A 21,357-nucleotide genomic window follows, 5' to 3' on the forward strand; every position below is an offset into this window, starting at 1 on the left:
TTTAAATTAATGTTGTCTATGTGGAGGAAAACGCTTATATAGGCCCAACACCAATTTGAAAAAGCAAGGTTCATGCATTTAGAGCTGTCCATATCAAAAGGAAAAAGAAGACAGACAGAATGATCAAAGATCTTCATGATGATAATATTACACATTAATAATATATTTTATCAGAGATTATTGCTCACTTCACAACACCAGGAATTCAAATCTGTATTGTCATCTTGCAAGGGCTGAGAACGGGGTTAATTCCGTACTGGCACTCATATGGACTGTTAATTAGTGGTCGTCATTCCCCTTTCGAGAGCTACCAATCACTGTTGTGCAGTGGGCAGGGATTAGCTATAAAGAGCCGTAGCTTTTACTATAATTCATTCATTATTTCATTCAGATCTTCTTCAGCTTGTGTTATATAAGTCAATTTATCGCCCTCATATTTCTTATGTGATTTAACAAAAAAATCCATTTAGCATTGTCTCTTCTATTCTTGCGGACATTCCTCCTTCTTAATATATACCAAGAGCACCATCACTTCTTCACTCAACTTGCATCTCCCTGGGAATAATTCTTCACCCCCTAGCTCCTTCAAATTCAATAAGTCCTTGTCAATGAATCATAAACTTATACAACTGTCTGTTACCACGATTTCGGCTTCACCAGACACTTTTTACCTTGCATTTTGCTAGTACAACAACGGAAAGTGAATTCTAATGTCTTAAAGTAGAAAATGCAAATTACTAACTTTTACTATGGTTACTTCTGTATTCTGTATCTCTCCTGAAGGACAGAGTTTTAAGGCCGTATTTTTAAACTGACATCTTCGACGAAGAAGCTCGTCGCGGCTGAAATGGTATTATTGTGCCACGAAGCAGCTCTTCGTCCCGAAGGGCGAAGACGAAGGTGATCGGAGGGTGAAAATGATTGGAAACGAAGGGAGCCTTCACCCCACCACTTCGCTATGCTCTTCGCATATGTTTTGCAAAATTAAAAGAGAACCGCATAACTAACGTAAGTATTGGAACTTATAACACATGCCAACTATTTTAGAAATTCATTTTTCAGTACTTCAATGCATATATGGTCTTATTTACATTCTTGTAAAAGACTGTCATTGTTCTTAATAGACCTCACGTTCCCAAGTTCCTGACTGGCGGGTATGAACTTCACAGCTGCAACAGAATCGTCTTTCACCTCCTCTTTGATTATATTATATCAGCACAATATATTTTAGTTCGGCAAAACAACCATCGCAAAATAAATGAAGCTGAAAAGAACCACAGATTAACGAACTTTTCGAAACTATATCCAACCAATCAGCTTCAAGGAATGGTTGTGACGTAATCAGTAGGCGGCCTTAGCTGTAAAGCCAGCTGGACTCATGCTGTAGTAATTGTATTAATGCACAAAACAAGCTTATATGTGTAAGGCCTAGGGTTTTTTGATTAATAATATATTGTCCATGTGGTTCTCAGTGACCTATGGAATGTGGAGAACAGTGCAGGAGCGGCGACCTGAGAGTAGCTGACAAGAGTTTTCTGGGGATGGCGTGAGATAAAAATGCTTAGTTCAACAAGTCAATGCACGACAGTTTATGAACTCTTCTCAAAGTGCCTTTGTGAAACTGGATGCAGCTAGAACCGTGAGGCGCTATCGAACTGTGTGTTCGTATGTGCGTGTGCGCCTCTTTCTGTTAAAAGTGTCATACCCAAGCCTATGGGGGGATTTTGAGAGGGCTTCAAGTCACAGGCAAGATGCCGTGGCATTCGCCGGGGGAGTTTTTTATTAACAGTGTTTAAGTGTCCGGTTGTTTGGGTAAGTGTTGAAGTGCTTTAGCCAAAGAGTGGCTTATTATCTGTTTGACATTTTTGTGATGATATCCAATATTTAAACCTCTGTCTGTCAATCTTGTGTGTACTTACCGGGATGTGTTCTATATCTTTGAAACAGATGGATCTGGAATGCCGGGGGACAAAGAATTCCCAGAGGGGTGTAGACTTTTTGGTGACCAGACATGTTACATTTAAGGTTTTTTTTGAGTTAGTCTGTAAGACTGGATTACTTGATTGATTGATTTATTTATTAGTTGTTAATAAACGTTAATGTTATGATGCAACTCTCTCATTTTCATTACCTGTTAGTATGGAGAGAAAGAGGTGGAGAGAGAGAGAGAGATTCCTTGGAGAGAGAGAGATAGGGGGATTGCCGAGAGAGAGAGAGAGAGAGAGAGAGAGAGAGAGAGAGAGAGAGAGAGAGAGAGAGAGAGAGGCTGTGTGTGTAATGTTGTGTGTGGTTTGCTTTCCGTTTCGTGTCACACTTACCTTATGAATAATGGGGGGGGGGGGGGGGGGGGGGGAAATCCCCCCATTTACAGTGGTGGCAGGCGGTTAAGAGGGGGGTATAAAAGTTTTCTTTCTTTTCTATGCCTAGGAAAGCCCAATGTAGAGAGGGTGGGGGACCAGTTAGGGGGTACGGCTTAGCGATAGTTTTCGAACGACAAAGTTTTGTGGGATTGTGGAAAATTTGTTAAATTGTTGGATCTCAGTTGCTAAGTGAAAAGGGGTAGAGAAAATATCCGTCCGTGGGATGGGGGGATGAGGAAAGAAATTTTCTATTAGGGTCATCAAATTTGCTCGTACCGAGATTCTTTGGGGCATGAGAGAGTAACTCAGTCTCGTTTGTAAGTGAGTGTTGCTAGGTGTCATCTCGCCGATCGCGTTTGTATTGTGCCGACGAGATTTACATGTTTTACGAGAATTTCGAGTTCCTTTTGTTCCCATTATGGAGTGGTGAGTATTAAAAAACTATTGTTTATCAAAGGGAGAGGGTTTTTGTTTAAATATTTCAGGGTTATGGGATTGGTTCAGAGGTCAAAAATTTTTCTTGTCTTTGCCCCATGGTGACGTATTTTCTTTATTTGCACGTGTTTAGAATAGACGTATGCATTCGTCTTTGTTTAAAACATAGGGGTACATTTTTCTATGCATGTGAACTGTGCTTAGATAAGCATATCTGGCCTTAGAGACACAGCGGCCACAATTTTACGCGGGCTCAGCACATTTCTGCAGAGAAGCGCGTTGCATTGCGAGGGTACTGGCATCCCTGGGGGATAGTTTGCATGGAGGGTACCACTGGCCTCCCTCGAGAGATGTGGCAGGGGAGGGTACTAGTGGCATACCTTGGGAAGGGGTCCTCAGACACTGTTCAAGGGGAGATGGGGGTACTACTGGTCTGCCTCGGGCTGTTCTGCCGCTTGACTGAGGGGTTGTTCTCAGGGGGGGAGAAACCTTTTTTTTTCTCATTGGGGGGGAACTCCTTTTTTTTTCTTTGTGTTGGGGGATGAATTTGGCCTTGACCATGGATGCTAAGATATCAGCTGATTGATTAGTTGATGAAGTGAAACGCCCGTAGAGTCTTTTTTTTAGAAAAGAGATTTTTTTTCTCTCTCTCTTGGACGAAGAGAAAAGGAAATAAAAAGATATTTTTCTTTTCCGTGAATGAGGGGAAAAGTAGTTAACATGCACGGGATGTGTTATATGTTTCTTTGTGCCTTGAAAGACACAAATATAAGAGGGGATACACAGATTATTTTATTATTGTGTTGGAGAAATTACTTTGAAATGCCGATGATTGGTGTTGTATCTGTGTTGTGTGGCAATGGTGTTATGTCATGGTGTATGCTGGAGAAAATTATGTCATAGGATTCAGCAATATTGTTGTATGCTATTTGAATTTCACCCTTACTTGAGATTTTTGCAAGAGAATTGTTGCTATGGAGAGTTATTATTATTATTAATAATTATTATACTTGAGATGTGTCACGGGAGGTTTGCTTAAGTATAATTATCATTACGGGAGAATTGTTTTACGAGAGATTTGAGATATTTCATGGGAGATTATTCTATAATTATTACAGATAATTATTCATGGAGAATTATTACAAGGAATTAATGGGAGAAGTCTTGTGTTAATTAATTGTTGAGTTTTTGTAACTTTGGAGAATATTTCAGTCATTTACGGGGATGAGTTTTGCTGAATCTTGATGAATCTGACTGAATCTTGGTGAATTGTGTTGAATCTTGTTGAACTTGTGCTGAATTTTTGGAGAATGGACAAGCATTAACATTGGTGATATTTTTTGTACTGATACTGATGATTTTGATGATAGCAATTTTTTTTTGGTGATTTTGTGATAATGATATTTCTGATACTGATTTTTTTTTTATACTAATACGTGGGCGTTTTAATGCTGTCAAGGGTGGTAAAATAATCTTTTTTGAATATTGGGAGGAAATCTAACAACACATTATTTTTTTTTTTTTCCTCTTTTTTTATGAGTTCAGCAGATAATTGCTTGACATCTAGTGAGTTACGGGAGATAGTGAACAAGGCCGTTGATTTTTCTTTTTCCTTTTTTTGGAAATTAGCCATCGCTGACACAAGTTTTTTTTTACCAAGGGTGAATTTGAATTTATTTTTTTCTCTCCAGTTAGTGTGAATATTATCTCAGTTCATGACTTAGAGTCATTGTTCGGGAACGTGTTCGTGTTTTGGCTATTTGATGCTATAGAGAAATATATGGGAGAATTTTTTGCACGTTTTGAATGCATACGTAATGGCACTACATTTTTTCTCTGGATATTTATGTTCCAGAAATTGTGAGTTTTTTTGCACAATACCCTTGTCGTATTTGTGACAACTTTGCGAGAGATAGGGAACTTGGTTAAGTTTTCTAGTGACTTATGTCGTAGTGCATATGGAGAAGTCCTTGCTAAGACACTGTGAATTTGGAGTTCTGTTATAATGAGTTGTTGGGCACATTAGTGATTTTTTCTAGAATTTTCTAGACCAAGTTTTATTTGCCGATTTTTTGTTTTTTTTTCTTTTTTTTTTTTTTAGCAATTATGCTAAATGGAGAGAGTTTTATAGTTTTGACTATAACATTGAGTTATTCTCTGGAGAATTGGAGTTAGAATAATTGAGATATAATTGAGATATATTTGGAGTTATAATTTGAGATATAATATATGGGAGATATATTTTTGGCCATTTTTGATATTTGCCAATGTGGTATGAGCTATGTTTAGTTCAATTATTTTGCAGCCATCTTTGTTGCAAATGGAGACACATATTTGGAGATTATGGGGCAATATTTGTGAGTGTGTGAGTTAGTTGCCTTGAGTGCACATTTTTTTGGAGATGGGATTTCATTTTTTGATATTCCTTTTTGGAGATATATTTTTTGGAGCCTTATTTTGTTTCACATGGAGTTATTGGGGAAATAGAGGTAAATATTTTGTATTTGCCGAAATAGAGGTGATTATTCTCTATTCCTGGAGTGGTGTCTTTTTTTTTTTACCTGACATGTGGCTATTGGAGAAATAAGAGAATATAATGGGGTTGGTTATTAACCAAATGGAAGAAATATTTTTATAACCGGAGTGGTGTTATTTAGTTAATATGGTGTCTCATAATGGAGTTGGAATTAATCTTTGGCGGGTGCCCTTTTTTTGTGGTTAGGGAGTTTTTTTCGAGACAAGAGAAGATTTCTGTGGTTCTCTTTTTTGGTTTCGTGACTATTTAGAGGCGAGTGGCATTACTGCATTACGAGTCATTTGGAGATGTGTGCATTTTTTATGTTCACAAGTGTATTATTTTTGGAGAAATATAATTTGGGTAAAGTCATGTTGAGAGAATAAGTCTTTGAGACAGTCTTTGAACACATTAGTCATATCCTGGAGTTAATTCTGTGAAATGTGTCTGTTAGACCTTTTTTTTTTTCTGGAGAATCATGAGTTTCCAAACTTATGTGTCTGACTAGACAATTTTTATGCTGCTGTTAGAGCATGCGTCCGCAGGCGATTTTTCTGCTGACAAGCGATGTGATGAGCCGGTGTGCTGACTTTTTCTTCTGATGGTGATAGATCAGAATTTTCGCAATATCTGGAAATGTTGACAATAGCATTTCACGAAAGCGCATGTGTGAGAGTTTGCTTTCTGGCAAATTCCATAACTTTACATGGAGCATTTCTTGGGAAAAACACAGGAGTTATGCATATTATACATGTATTATGTTTTGTGATTGGGGAAACCTACTTGTGATTATCTTTTTTTTTTATTTTTCTTCCTTTCCTATGAGAGATATAATTTGGGGATTGAGCTTAATTAGCATTTCTTTTTTGGACGGGAGATTTGATTTTACCGGGAGATGTAATTTTTCTGGGGTTGCTGCTTACGTAAATGGGAGTTTGACATTAAGTTTCATTGTAATTAATTATTGAGCAGTAAAGGGGTTTTTGCTGTTAAACGTTGGAGATTTTTACTGATTTTGTGGGTTGTTTAAATATCAGAACTTGAGAGAACATTTGGGTCTTGGGTGTTACGAGATTCTTTTTTTTTTTCTTGGGCTCCATTGCGATTTTGTCTTTCTTTTTTCTCTTGTGAGCACATTCAAGTTTGAAATGTGAGTGCAGAAGTCCGTGGAGTTGCTGTGATTTCTGAGTTGTGTGTGTGCTGATGTGTGAGTTTGGAGAATTGAGTTGGAGAACTTGATGTTTTTTTTTCTTTGAGAGTTGTGATAATGACTTATGATTTGGTAGTCATATTAAAGGGAGTTAATTGGGAGACGTTCAGTTAGTATTTCTGACTTTTTGAGATCATTGTTTGATAGAAGTAGTATGTCTGGGTTAATTTTCTTAGGTTGACCAGTGACTTGACTGACATACTAACACCAAAAGTCGTTCCCCGATGCCAGCAAGACGTCCACCAGCCGTGAGGATGCTGCCGTGTTGTCCAGGGTGATTACAAGAATTTCCATGATGGTGATCAAGAGAGTCCTACAGCGTGTCTTTTGGGGATCTGCAGAAGCCGTGAGAAGTCTTCTACGATGAGGGAGGCATTCCGTCTCCACAGCCTGCTAAAGCTGTTGCGTCTGTTCAGCTACTTGCAGACAAGCAAAGAGGGATATTCAAGAATCCTAATGCAGAAAATATGAGAGAAAATGTGTCTTGTGCTATTGGGAGATAAAGCGTGATAAGACTTTATTTTATAATGCCAGAGACGTGCAGTTATTTCGTATATTTTATTTTAAGCCGGCCAGTGTTTTGTGTTATAAGCAATTTTGCTAGGTGGGGGCTAGCATATTAGGTGGCCGAGCATCTGTAAGGCCTAGGGTTTTTGATTAATAATATATTGTCCATGTGTTCTCAGTGACCTATGGAATGTGGGAACAGTGCAGGAGCGGCGACCTGAGAGTAGCTGACAATGAGTTTCTGGGGATGGCTTGATAATCATGACAAGTCAATACACGACAGTTTATGAACTCTTCTCAAAGTGCCTTTGTGAAACTGGATGCAGCTAGAACCGTGAGGCGCTATCGAACTGTGTGTTCGTATGTGCGTGTGCGCCTCTTTCTGTTAAAAGTGTCATATCCAAGCCTATGGGGGGATTTTGAGAGGGCTTCAAGTCACAGGCAAGATGCCGTGGCATTCGCCGGGGGAGTTTTTTATTAACAGTGTTTAAGTGTCCGGTTGTTTGGGTAAGTGTTGAAGTGCTTTAGCCAAAGAGTGGCTTATTATCTGTTTGACATTTTTGTGATGATATCCAATATTTAAACCTCTGTCTGTCAATCTTGTGTGTGTACTTACCGGGATGTGTTCTGTATCTTTGAAACAGACGGATCTGGAATGCCGGGGGACAAAGAATTCCCAGAGGGGTGTAGACTTTTTGGTGACCAGACATGTTGCATTTAAGGGTTTTTTTGAGTTAGTCTGTAAGACTGGATTACTTGATTGATTGATTGATTTATTAGTTGTTAATAAACGTTAATGTTATGATGCAACTCTCTCATTTTCATTACCTGTTAGTATGGAGAGAAAGAGGTGGAGAGAGAGAGAGAGATTCCTTGGAGATGTTGTGTGTGGTTTGCTTTCCGTTTCGTGTCACGCTTACCTTATGAATAATGGGGGGGGGGGGAAATCCCCCCATTTACATATGTATAGAATGTTATAGAAGTAGAACGCCGTCTTGCGATCCAAATGAAATGTCTGTTACCACCTTTGGCATACCAACCGTCCCAGGAAAGGTGGTAGTTTAAAAATATGGCCCTTAAACATCTAAACACAAAGAATTGCAGCCAGTTTTTTTAAAACAAAAAGACATCTTACCCGTATGCATATAACACCAAACTAATAACAGAAAACATAAGGAAATCATCACTTTAATAAATGGAAACAGTAGCTTATATGAAGTTGCAAACTTAGTAGAGAAAATCATCGGATGATATGCAGCAACAGGTATAAAGACATTTGGTGCAGATGTACGCACATACAAACTCCAATATATGATTTAATAAGGGTCAGTTTAAAGAAAACGTAAAAAGGATAGACAGATACTGTATAATAGGTATTGAATGTTTTTAAAAGGGGGGAAAAATGCACAATCAGTTGTGAATAAATTAGGCCATACTAGTAAATAGAAATTACTTTAATAACCTATGGTGGGAAGGGGGAGCATCTCTAATTACAAATTACCTTGTCATGATTATCAAGCCATTTCACCTTACTTTAAATATGACATTAATTCATGAGAATTTACCTGGTAAGTCCACATAAGGTAAGGCTTCATGTGTAAGAAGTAATCTTCAGGGGAGAGGCTTCTAACAGCCAAATCGCAGTGAGACATAAAAGGAGCAATTGTTTTTACTGCCTCCTCAAACCAGCACTTGCTGCCGTGTGGCTCCTCGATATCTGAAAAATCATATAAGCAAGGCATGGTTTAAAGCTTGTAATTGTGTGAGTTATAAAATCCAACACCAACTATCAATTGCTTGCAACAAATCTCTAACACACTGAATTATCCAACACTAAATTAATTCTACTTAGTAGTCTAATTAGCCATTCCATTTAAAATTAATTCATAGTCATTAAACTGCCATGCACTTTGGTTTTAACTCATATCAGCTTCTAGTGTTATGCGGATTTATCTATTTGTTTTTTTAATTTGCTTGTTTTTATCGTTACGCTTCGTTTTGTAATCCATTATTTTTTTTATGTTAATTTCACTGCATTTGCATTCAATTCTTTGCACGCTTTCTTAGCAAGTTAATGACCCTATTAGATTTAGTCAATTTGAGTGTGTTGGTGTTAAAGATGATGATACTGAAAAAGAAATTCAAGTCATTAGCAATAAGCCTTTATTAAAATAGTCTTATTGCCTACACATTCTAGATTTATTATATTTTTAGTTGAGGATACTTTTCCACAAAACTTGTAGAAAGGAGTGAATGTTTATATGTGGCTGCTTGATTATCTGAGGAGCCAGTAGCCTTATGCTGATTTATGAACAAGTAACCAACATTCCGTCAGTTTAGTCGTTTTATAGCCTCTGTACAATAAGCTCCAAATTATTAGGTTGGAGTCCCCTTCCTTGATGGTACACCCAAGCACATGGTGCATATCTTTTTTTTTTTTTATTATTTGCTAGCTGACCAACGTGGCACTGCCGGGGAAAAATCTGAATGACAGTTGATCATTTACCTTAGAAACGGAGTAAAATGTGGTATGGTTTTGACTAACATGTTTATTTAAAATATTGAATTCCAGAAAGAATTATTAATCACAGGAAAGAGAAGTATTTGCAAAGATATTACACATACTTTAAGTGACAAAAGAATTCAAAGGAAATGCATGAAATATTATCTAAGTCATGCTACTTGGCCCAACACTGCAGGGCCCCATTCATGCTAGTTTACATGGTTGATACGAAAGTGTACAAACCTACGTTCCCAGCACTCCATGTTTTACAACAGTCCAAAATGACATCCCATAGCTGGGTCTTTGCCGATACCCACAATAAATAACTAGTACCCTAGAGAGAAAGGTTGCAGAGTTTGAAGCCTACACAGAAACCTTCCGTTGGTCAAATGAGGGCCTCATGCAAAATTTTGTTTAAGTCGGTCAAGCAGTTCAGATTTCTATGAAGCAAAATTTTCATACATACAACATTATTTACAGTAACACACACACACACACACACACACACACACACACACACATATATATAATATATATATATATATTATATATATTATATATATATATATATATATATGTGAGTGTGTGTGTGTGTTTGTTTGTCTTATCACCTTACCGTGATTCAAAATATATACACATTAAGGACATTTGTACCTTAATGCATATATATATATATATATATATATATAGATATATATATATAAAATATATATACGTCGAGCTACAAATGTCATTTAATATCTAATTCTCTGTACCTTGGAATTTATATATTTTCATATATGTTAACTGAAGGGGAATTTTTTAGTCGATAAGAAATTGTCGGCTCACGGGCGCGAACCATCGAGCCCAACAAATTCAAGATGCACAGTGAAGCTTTAAAACCACACCGCCACCGCAAGAGGGTATAAGTTTATGCCACCTCTCAACTACAAATACCTGTTGCTCTCAGGTGTTCATTGTTTTAGAGTCGGCATCAACCCACCTCGACCTCGGCAATGTTGCAGCTCCAAAACAACAAACACCTGAGAGTGACAGGTATTTGTAGTTGAGAGGCGGCATAAACTTATACCCTCTTGCGGTGGCGGTGTGGTTCAAAGCTTCACTGTGCGTCCTGAATTTGTTGGGTTCGATGGTTTGCGCCCGTGAGCCGGCAAATTTCTTATCGACTAAAAAATTCCCCTTCGGTTAACATATATAAAAATATGTTAATTCCAAGGTAGAGCGAAGTAGATATTAAAGGACATTTGTAGCTCGATGTATATATATGAATCGTGGTAATGTGATATGATCATATATATATATATATATATATATATATATATATATATATATATATATATATATATATATATATATATATATATATATATATATACGTATAAAGATTTTTACTATACGATCTATTCACTGTTATTGATATATATGTGATATTAAGCTTTAGGACCTTCTGACGCTTTTTGTGGAGAAAAGAGTTACAGTATTTCCCAACATTGATGATGCTTTGGCCTCAGAACAAACACGCTAGCATTGGCAAGGAAAAAATAATAAATAACTAATAATAATAATAATAATAATAATAATAATAATAATAATAATAAGTTTCCGAGTGATGTCCCGCAAGCGTTTCTTCATATCCTTGTCTTGGAGGTGGGCGAGGCATACTTCTATGTTATGCGGGTAACTCAAGTCTTGTAGATTTGGTAGGTCTTCGTTCTGGTTGTCGTCGTCGTCTTCTCCATCAGGATGTTCGGGTTCGATCTCATCTCCTTCGCTGGTGCTGGGACGTACGGCTTCTTTCATCGTTCCCTGGGTTGTCTTGCTCGCTACTCTGCTGTAAGGTTGCCCATTCCTCTCGCAGTTTCACGACCTCGTCTCGCAGGGCACGGCGCTCGTCTGTCTTCGCTCTCAGTTGACGCTGAAGGAGGGATGTCCGGAAGCTCCTCGTGTTGTTCTCGTTACGTGCTGAAGGGTCATGCAATGTATGTTGGTATATATTGGAAGGAGACCCTCTTTCAAACAAGTTTTATTGAAAGATATTGCTGCATCAGCTGCATTCAACTTGTAAATAGTCTTCTCTATTTTTCTAACAATAGCTTTCTCTCTGCTACTACAACTGGCGAGTATTGCGCCGATATTACTCATCAGGAGGAGTCAATTTCGGGGATATTGCTTAAAATTTATTTATTTGTCACAGTACATGAACAAATAAAAATAAAAATGAAGAACAACCCGACCCCCCCAGCAAGAGACCTCTTGAAACAGTCGAATGTAGTCTACAAATTCTCATGCCCCGTCTGTGGATGTCCCGGCTCTTAACGGTTGGTATGACTTCTATGAAACTGTCCAAGAGGATTTCTTGCCACGCACAAGAAGGGGCAATTAAAAACCATACCATGACAGCACACCAGGAAGCCATCTCCCGCGACGGTATTATCAAGAATATTAAGATAATAGGGAGGGCTCCTGACCAACGGCGTTTGCAACTGCTCGAGGCACTCCTCATACAACAAGAGAAGCCCTCATTGAATACGACGCAGGAAGTGCTCTTCCTCCCCACCAACCTAAGGAGACCTATGTGCATAAATAATAGCACAAATAATACCAGACCGAACGACACTCCCGATCAAAGAATACCAGATGAGACAAGCAGCCCATCAGCCAATGACAACGCGATGCCGTCGTGACACAGCGCCCAGGGAAGTCTTGCCCAGCCTCGACGACAGCTAGGCTGCAACAGCGCAACCTTCAACGACGAGAAGCGTCTTGAAGAAAACTTCTTTCAACCAATAGCTGGAGCGCATTGCGCCACCAGCCAATGAAAACGCAGCTCGCGGTTGACCCCCTGATGACCTGCCGCTATATATTGAGTAGATCTTGACAACACCTACAGTCTACTCCGATCCACTGCCGTGATCATGCTCGGATGATACCGAGAGAAACGTTGGCCACTAGATCGACTTGTATTTTTTATTTGTTCATGTACTGTGACAAATAAATAAATTTTAAAGCAATAATAATAATAATAATACTGTTAAAAAGAATGGCAGTATTAAATGAGTTGATTTTATATTTTTTTTTTTCTATTTTCCTTACAATTCGCTTCTCAGGCTCAGCGATGTGTCTGAGTAACTGGCCAATATTCATATTGGGAATTTTCAAAAAATTATATATGCTGAAGGTAATCTTTTATTAGAACAGGATATCAGGTCCAGGTCAAGCAGGGGTCGTCGTCAGTGCCGGTATTATTCTGTAGGTGTAGTTCAGTTCGGGGCCGGGGTCGTCTTCGGTTTAAGGGCTGGTATTGGTGCTGGTATAGCTGGTATCACGTGACGTTTCGACCTTCTCGCAGGTCATCTTCGGACGAGTCGTTTGAAGAGACTGTAGCAAGAAAGTCTGTGGGGCGGTATTTATAGCGGCTCAGACCTAGAGTTGCATTCTCATTGGTCGGTTTCAATTCACTTTAAAGAAACGAAAAAACGCACATGGGCTAGATTAGAGATTTTCAAGGCAGACACTCACATGTGGTCGCAGATAATTTAGTAAGAAAACAATACATTTTTTAAAACAAGGAGGCATAAACGACGGGGCAATGCAGATTTAGTAAAATTCTGAAAATTAGATTGAGGATTTAGGAGCAGTGCCTGGTCAGGGCAATTTTATTTGAAAAATAATACATTTTGTATTATTAACATGAAATTTACACAAATTTTCGGCATTTCTCGTCTTTTCAATTTTCTTCCGTAGATAACCTTATATATATATAATATATATATATATATATATATATATATATATATATATATATATATATATATATATATATATATATATATATATATATATATATATATATATATATATATATATATATATATATATATATATATATATATATATATATTATATATATATATATATATATATATATATTACATACATATATACACACACACTTTAATTTGATGGTCACTGCAACGCACATTGTGACCATCATTATAGCCACCATAACGGCAATACTAGAAGTGTGTAGCGTTCTGCGAAGAAAAAATTGTCCTCTCCATTATCCTCTAGTCGCGGAATCGTAACTGTGTCCAATGTAGGCGGAACGTTTACCGCCTCGTGGTACCCCTGTTGGTGTATCATAAACACCCTCGTTGACAAACTGTAGATCCGTCGTCTTCCAATGGAGGAACTGTAACCGCCTCCTATGTTGCTGAACTTGAATATTCTGCGTCTCCCGTGCACGTGCTTCCTGCACCCGCCTCATGGAAGCATCGTAGATCCCTGGTTTGCCCCAGAAATTATCCTGAGATGACTCCACATGAGCCATTGAAGATTTTCGGTCCTTGTAGTTGTAGTCCATGACCTCGTCGCCCATGGTGAAGACCAAACATCTGGCACAGTAGATCCTAAGTTGTTTTCGTTTGTCACTACTCGGTATGAGTCAGGGCATTCTCTAACGTCATCGGGTGTCCGTGTTTCGTCATGAACAGGTTCTAACTGACCCCCTGACAAGTCTATGTATCACTAGAAAGAAATTCCTACTTTTACACATGAATCTGTCATGAACTAATATGCCTAACCTCATAGTCAATTACTAAGGGCTCCAATTCCTCACTAAAATAAACGTGGTCTTTATCCACTGGCCCATTTTTAACAATACTGGGAAAAGCTTTGATCCCTAACTGACCACTAACAATTAATCCCGTAACTGACAAGTACACCAACAAAGCCTAGTAATGTTTATCCAACTAATCTTCAGCAAAATGCAATGTTCGAATCATTTCTATGTTACATATCTCAAGATAATTCTACCCCCTCTCTACAGTAACATGTCATCCAAAGGAAAGCCTATATAACCAAACCACTGACACCACTTAATCCCAATTACAGATTTTCCCCCCAATAACAAGTAATCACTCAACTCTTTCACCATATTACCAAATGTAGTTTGCATCACACAAAAATTGCCGCCACAAATAAATTAGTAGCAATCCACGAATAACCCCTTAAAAATTCCTCACAATCGAATATCATCATCTAAAATTCCTGAAGGAAGTAAATTCTCTGATTGTCCAACTCGAAAAGAAAATATAAAAAATGACCTCATCCACGACACTACAACATTGTCAGCACCAAACAACCTGTTTATTCCAAACATCCACAAGCAGCCACGCTCTCCTGTTTAACTGACCTCATAAAACCTGAAGTCATTATTCACCTTAAAATAAGTCCAAATACTCACTGATCCTCACTGGGAAAATCCTCCAATTTAAATCCTCATGATACCACAATAAACCATTAATCCTCAAAAAATCCTCACTGGGAAATCCTCAGTAAATCCTCACTGATACCACAGAACCTCATCAATCCTCAAAAAATCCTTGTTATGAACCCCCCTGTGATACCGCCAAATATATATAACACCAAACAAACCACCTTGGTGGGACATAACCTCAGAGCACTGTAATGGTAATTGCTTTATAGCAAAGAAAGATAAAGGAAAGGAAAATGCATCTTCGAGAAGTTCTGCAGCAAGGATGCTTTCGCGCGTGTGTTGGAAGTGCCTGTTCTCATGATGGTTCTAGAATCGGCAGGAGTTTTGTGGAACTTGGCAGGCGCCGACGTGACGTGAGAAACGCCGCGATTTCTGATGCAATACCTCGTCTAGATTCTTCTTAGAAGTTCCGGTAATCTCGGGAGTCTGTGACGTTCGCCGTAGGCCCCGCCCCCAGAATGCCGTATAAATACGATGGACGAAGTAGGAGAAGGCAGATCATCAGTTAATCACAGAGATCAGAGATCATCAGTAAGAGCCGCAGATCAGATTATCAGAGAGAGATCAGCAGCAGAGATCGTCAGAGAGAGATAAGAGAAGAAGGAACCAACGAAGGATCAGAGAGGACAAGTCGCTCGAGAGAGTTTGGTCGAATTCTGGTAAAATCGTCGTCAGGAGTGGACGACCGAGGCTTTCGACGTAGAGCAAGACTTCAGAGAAGAAACGTTCTGCAAGAGGTTTAGAGAAGTTCCTCCCCTTCGAGTATGAAGAATAGACATTATTTTCTGCAATACGGAGTCAAGAAGACGTCTGCAATCGCAGTTCTCCTTTTGTGAAGCCATCGCTTGAGTCGCAAAACTGGCTAGCATGTATTGGAATTACCTCACTTCTTCCCTAGTTCACACATTGTAAGATTTTGCCTTTTTTATGAAGATAGGAGATACAATTCTGCATTTATCTTTGTTAGTAAGCTTGTAAATAAACCTTTGTTGTGTTTGCATATCTTTCTATATTCGTATCCCCAGTTTCAACTGTTGGTGTTGAATTCTTTTTGTTTATCATAATATCGAACCTGAAGCGGACCTCTCTCTCGGGTTCGTGACAAGCACACTCCACGAAATATCAACACTGGTGAAAATATCTCATAAAATACACCGCATCACCATACAATGTGGACCATAAACCGCCAAAATAACACTGGTGAATATAACTTGTAGAATACACCCCCTCACCAGAAAACTGCAAAACCACAATGAACCATACCACCCAAAGAGCCATAATGCCACAAAGAACCACAATCACCAACTCATTGGCTCATAAAACCACAGATCACCACCAAAGACCCTTATAATATCTCTCAACTCCACGGTATTTCCCCAAATTTAACCCAAATTATTCCACTATTACAATTACCTCAGATATTTACATTGAATCGCAGCAGTTGCGCATACTAAAAGGAGAAAAAGAAAAAATTAATGTTAAATAAGACTGATTAGCTAAAATATAAAATTTCTACAGGACTCTGTATTCCACATTTCATCATCTATTTATGAAACAGTGAATGCAAGACCGCTTTTCATCATTTTCCTGTCTTCTTGATCTTTGATATATGCGTTAGTCTAGACAGACCTGTCTTTTCATCCAAGTCTAAAAATTCTTTCCTCTCTTTTCTTCAATAACTCTAAAAGGATCCTCAAACTTTGGACCTAACTTATAATTTAATTAATTTCTCACATCAACTTTCAGAAATACATGATCTCCAACAGCAACTTTAACATCTAACAATTTCCCATTGCATTTTTCTTTTTAACCGTTTCTTGAGTCTTGGCCTCGAGATTACGGCTGCAACAAGCAAGTCTCTCCTTTGCCGTGGAGATTAATGACTTACGTGATTGATCTTCCCCACGATATGGTATAGGCAACAAATCAAATGTGTCTTGCGCCTGGAAACCAAATAATGCTTCGAATGGAGACATTTTAATAGAATCACTGACCATAGTATTAATGTTATGCCTAACTGTATCTATACATCTATCTCAGTTCCTATTATTTCCTCCTATAGTCTTCCTGAGAGCTTCGAGCACTTTTCTCTTTGCTCGTTCACACAACCTATTATCTTCAGGTCTGTATTAGTGACTTTAGTTTATGCTACAAAATTTTACCGCCATTATTTGCGTCCGCCATTTTGTCTCCCTTTGTATTTAGGATTCACCCCAACCTCAACAACATCAATAATGTTTATCCAGTTTCCCTCACAAATCACCAACACCAAAGAAATAATGTATCAATCACCACCTAAATTAAAAAAAAGAAATACATATACCAGTCCCCAACACTTATATTTCCCAAGTAAATATTTCTCAATTCTATGGGACGAAAACTAAGTTCCTTCCCTTCAAGTTCTAGGTCATCAGCTGATAAAATCTGTGTCACTGCGCCGCAACAGAAAACAGGAAGAAAGGAGAAATGAAAGAGAATGAGAGACAAACCTTCCTGCCATAACTAATTCCCACTAGAGTAAAACAAAAATCAAACGATTTAATTAACTACCACTAAAAAATTCAAATCACAACATCCCATATATGCACACTTCAAATACTAAGCCTCATCTAATGAAAAGAAAAACGGGATAGTTGCACAATTTGTCAAAGCAAGAAAGAGAAAACTGACTTAAAAAAAAATGAATCCTAACACTCACCAAAATTCCCCATTGCATTATCTTTTGCCTGATAAACGTACTCCCATAATATCCATGGCTGTAATACACGAACCGATGGCCCCGCCGTAATTATTACACTACAATAGCCACCATATTTAAATAGCTACAACGCATTTACAACACACGTCACATTAACACACTCTTTGCAACCTCACTGCCTTGGAAGGCTGAGTTCTCCGATGAATGGATTCGCTGACTCCAACCTAAAATACCTCGTCAGCGATAGAGAGACCAGTTACCATAAAGTCCTAAATATAATCCTTTTTCCTGACATCTACATGATTTCCTGATTCCTATATACACCCCAGTCTCTCCAGAAACGTAATCCATAGACCTAATTGCCTTTCCTGACTGCCACAAAACTATTACAGTGTAAAATGGACCCTGTTTATCAAAGGAGAGAAATCACTAAATATACCTGGTAACCTGACCTACCTTCGATGCTCCCAGAAACCTGCCTCTGCAGAGCTAAAATCAGTCATTGAATATAGGTTCTAATTCAAACTCTTGAGATACAAAAATAGAGTCTATTTTCCCCAAAACAGCTAACATGAAAATGAAATAAAATTAATTCAAAATCCCAAAACCATGAGACACCATTACTGTTCTGCATAATCATAATGAATTGAACTATCACGCATATTCTCACTGTCAAAAATCCCATCAGTGTTTTCCTCAAATAAATGTAAACAAAAAAAGAGTTCATTTTCAGTAGTGACCCATCAGTAAAAGATACCACATTTATCAGAATCGTAATATATTAAAGTTCATCAATAATATTAAGAGTAACTGAAAAAAACTGTCACTGTGTTTTTAAATGTTCTTTATCCCATCACTCTAGCGTAATCGATGGATCTTCTGCCTCCCTTGGCCTTCCAAAGTCTCTTGTGACCTCCACTAGAGTTTGTCGTCTAATTCCCCATTAATCACCACCTAGGGGTTATATTCCATTCATGTGTTTGTACGAACTCACACACTCTAATGGACGTATGAATGCATGTATGCTGGTCTATTCATGATTCCAATGTACGTGCGTTTCCCCGTTTCATGTACACTCCCTGCTTGGCGCGCCAACTAACTTACACACACAATTGGATTTTTCTGACATTACAATCATATGACTTTCCGACTAATCAGGTCATTTGCACGCCCGCCAATCTCGCCAATGTAATCGGTAATGTTTTGACTTTTGTCTCATTCAAACATCCTGAGGAATTCAATGTTTATAAATTTTCCAAAACTCCAAAACACTTGAGGCTGTACCGTTTTTGAATTCCAACTGCCTGTCACTCGTTATCGACCTAATTTTAACTATTAATATACCCGTGTTTGTTACATACTACATACATTGGAACCTCGGTTTTCGTACATAATCCGATACGGAACCTCCCATGAAGTCTGAAATGTACAAAAAGCAAAACAATAACTCCCATAATGAATAATGTAAATAAAATTAATGATTTCCAGACCCTCAAAAATATTAACAAAATATACATTTTATTGGGAATAGAAACAGTTTTACATACAGAAAACAATGAGAAATGTATATAAATGAATAATGAACATTCGACATCACTCTTACCTTTATGGAAGACTCTTGTTACCGTATGAAAGACGAAGAGGAGGGGAGAAGGAGGAGGAGAGGTTATTGTTTGGAAGGGGAATCCCCCTCCAGAAGGATTTCAGGGATCAAGGACCATATTCTGGGGTTACTTCTCCTCTTTGTTTTTTTTACTGGCACTATCTGTGGTTACTTCCCCTCTTCGGTTTTTACTGGCACTAGGACCAGTTTGAGAGTAACTGGAACCCTGTCGCACAACAAAAGTGTCCAGAGACATTTGTTTCTGGCGTCTCTTTAAACTTTACGTAAAGTGGAACACAGCATTGTCATTAAAGCTGTTGGAGACATAGATTACATGTTTGTTGGGATGAAAATTCTCCACAAAGTCTTTAACATCACCCCATTTTGCAAACATGTCCTTAATCACTGAAGTAGGCACATTATGTATGCCCATTTGCTTTCTGAATTTCTCAAACCAGCCTCTGCTGGCCTTAAATTCACAAACAGCAGCACTTCTTGTAGGCATTTTCTCACTGATATCGGAATGCAACATCCTCTAACACTTTGCTACAAGTTCTTTTGTAAATTCTATTGTGCTTCTCGCCATTTTTACAGAAGGGCTGTCACTTGGAACTTTCTCTGGCCCTATGATGGCTATTTAGCAGTTGCACTCAACCAATAAAGCGCAAAAAAAAAAAAAAAAAAAAAAAATCACGAACACAAAAGCAGAATGGGGGTCACGAGAGAACATGGGGATGCTTTGTTTTGGCGTTTGGTACGCACGGTCCACATAGAACAGGTCAGCCAGACAGCTCCCTAATTTTAAGCTTCTGCGCACCTACGTCACCTGAGGGATCGTGGTGGCAACCATTGCGAACGTAGGTCTAACACACCGTCAAGAATTTTTTTTCTCTCTCTCTTTTTATTTTTGGAAGAAAATGTTTTTGAAAATGTGATCGATCTTTCAAGTGTCCAAAATTGTAAATAAAACATTTGCCTTTTGAAAATATTTGATCAAGTTACAACTTAAAATTTGTTTTTCCTTAGTGCCTCCCTGCATGGTTGCAATTAACGTTTCATATACTTTATCAGTTTATTAAGATATTCGAAAATATACCGATATCTTTACAAAAGAAAGCAATAACACCGTCAGGAACTTCAATATCAAGCTTTTTCCAATTCAAAGCAAAGCTTTCTAAACCAATGTTTGCCCTCCATGAGTGCTATCCCGTGTACGACATGAGAGATCTCCCGCATTAGTACTAATGCGAAAAAAAAGATACTAGAACGTGCATACAAACTCCTTCCATACTAATATAGTCTATCCAAGTATCATTCATTGGTATTTATTTATTAAATTTTCCTAACTCAGGGTATTTCACACAAAATTTTTTGACAATATATCCCCCCTTGTACTCCCTCGATATCTTTTTTTTATCTCTGTGTTTGCTCTCAAAAGGTCTTCTTCTTCATCAAAAACTTTTTTTCCTAAATCAAAATCTAAATTTCTAAACATCTGTATAGTTAGACATATTTCTAATGCTAACTCCCTTCCTTTCGTTACATATTCATCTTCATTGGCAGATTCAAGGGGTTTTTCACTTATTACCTTCATTTCCTTCCCTAACAACAATTTTTTAAGCCTGAATTTAAAATTAACGGCTTTTGGATGATCATGGTGACCATCCATTTGCCATAAGCACCCATAGAAATGTTCAAGACAATAAGATTTATTCTTTGTGTCAGCAAGTAACCAATACTATGAGAGGCTTTTAACATATTAAATAAAGTAATGGTGGATTTACATGAAAAAATTATTACTTTCTCCAGAAATGAGTATTTTTTTTTTTTTTTTGCATTAGGACTTTTAACTCTCATAATACTCATTACCTCGACCTTGACAATTTACCTGTTTGTTTTTCTACATCAATACCAAAAGCATTGGTTTTACCAAACTCTCCCTACATGCAAGAATTCATGATGTCGAGCCAATCATTCGTTATTAAAAGAATAAAATCAGACGTTTCACTCCAGTTTTGACACTTCAACAGTCCCCTTTTGCCTAAATATTTTACTGAAATGGCACATGATGTAGACATTATTTTCACTGCTAATTTAACGCGATGTCCTGACCATTTACATTTAACTGCATTTCAGATCTTATAAGCAAGCCCATAATCTGTTTTGGTTTTACTAAGCAAGTATTTCTCGTATGCTAGAATCTGAAATACATTCTCCAATATTAATGAAAAAAACAGTCAATAAAACT

General features: G+C 37.9%; 1 protein-coding gene and 1 long non-coding RNA gene across 3 annotated transcripts in view; one reads left to right on the top strand and one right to left on the bottom strand.

The window, feature by feature from the left end:
• LOC135218651 (cystinosin-like) overlaps nt 1–21,357 on the top strand; it is a 203,464-nt gene that overhangs the window by 91,280 nt on the left and 90,827 nt on the right. The gene's annotated exons all lie outside the window — the stretch shown is intronic.
• The window catches only part of LOC135218281 (uncharacterized), a 55,958-nt gene continuing 42,956 nt past the window's right edge, over nt 8,356–21,357 (bottom strand). Inside the window, exon 3 of the long non-coding RNA XR_010315274.1 lies at nt 8,356–8,744. This is a non-coding gene — a long non-coding RNA (uncharacterized LOC135218281). The remainder of the gene's footprint in view (nt 8,745–21,357) is intronic.

Source organism: Macrobrachium nipponense, chromosome 9 (assembly GCF_015104395.2).
Source record: "Macrobrachium nipponense isolate FS-2020 chromosome 9, ASM1510439v2, whole genome shotgun sequence".
Classification (NCBI taxonomy): Eukaryota; Metazoa; Arthropoda; class Malacostraca; order Decapoda; family Palaemonidae; genus Macrobrachium; species Macrobrachium nipponense.